This window comes from Nematolebias whitei, unplaced genomic scaffold (assembly GCF_014905685.2).
Source record: "Nematolebias whitei isolate Nwh7 unplaced genomic scaffold, NemWhi1 Nwh_scaf_94, whole genome shotgun sequence".
Lineage (NCBI taxonomy): Eukaryota > Metazoa > Chordata > Actinopteri > Cyprinodontiformes > Rivulidae > Nematolebias > Nematolebias whitei.
The window spans coordinates 1-1149 of NW_023618639.1; positions in this window are offsets into that span (position 1 = coordinate 1).

Sequence of the window (1149 nt, forward strand, 5' to 3'; positions counted from 1 at the left end):
TGTCTCAACTTTTTTGGGATTTGTTGACACTGTGAAATTTTGAATCAACATATTTTTCCTTTAAAACGTTACATTTACTCAGATTAAACTTTTGATCTGTCATCTATGTTATATTACGAATAAAATATTGACATTTGCCATCTCCTCATCATTGCATTCAGTTTTTATTCACAATTTGTTAGTGTCCCAACTTTTTTGGAATCCGGCTTGTAAACCACGGCGTACAGAGTATGAGACAAAAGTAGCGACTTATAGTCCGGAAAATACAGTATTTATTTAATGGAATATTTATTAATATTTTTTAAATGAAACTTAATTATTTGTTTAATTTTAAATGAAATGGCTCTTCATACTAATAAGTCTTCTTTCTCTTAAACTGAAGAGGTCCAAGCCTAAAGATTTGAAGGCTTTACACAAAGTAAAACTGTTAACTTTAGAAAACAATTTAAAAAATGGCGCTTTTCGTATAAAGAAGTGTAAACGGAACAAGTAAGCATTTTTTGCTTAAAGAGGCAGTAACCTGAAAAAACTGAAAACAGAGCTTTTAACAACACCTTTTCTCTTTTGATTATGCTTTCTTTTACATTTCTCCATCCATCCATCCATCCATCCATCCATTTTCTTCCGCTTATCCGGGGTCGGGTCGCGGGGGTAGCAGCCTAAGTAGGGAGGCCCAGACTTCCCTCTCCCCAGCCACTTGGTCCAGCTCCTCCGGGGGAATCCCGAGGTGTTCCCAGGCCAGCCGAGAAACATAATCCCTCCAGCGTGTCCTGGGTCTTCCTCTGGGTCTCCTCCCGGTGAGCCGTGTCTGGAATACCTCACCAGGGAGGCATCCTGGAGACATCCTAAACAGATGCCCGAACCACCTCAACTGGCTCCTCTCGATGTGGAGAAGCAGCGGCTCTACTCTGAATCCCTCCCGGATGATCGAGCTTCTCACCCTATGTCTAAAGGAGAGCCCAGACACCCTGCGGAGAAAACTCATTTCGGCCGCTTGTATCCGAGATCTCGTTATTTTGGTCTCAACCCAAAGCTCATGACCATAGATGAGGGTAGAAACATAGATCGATAGGTAAATTGAGTGCTCCACCTTTTGACTCAACTCTCTCTTCACCACGACAGACCTGTACAGCACCCGCTTCACTGCAG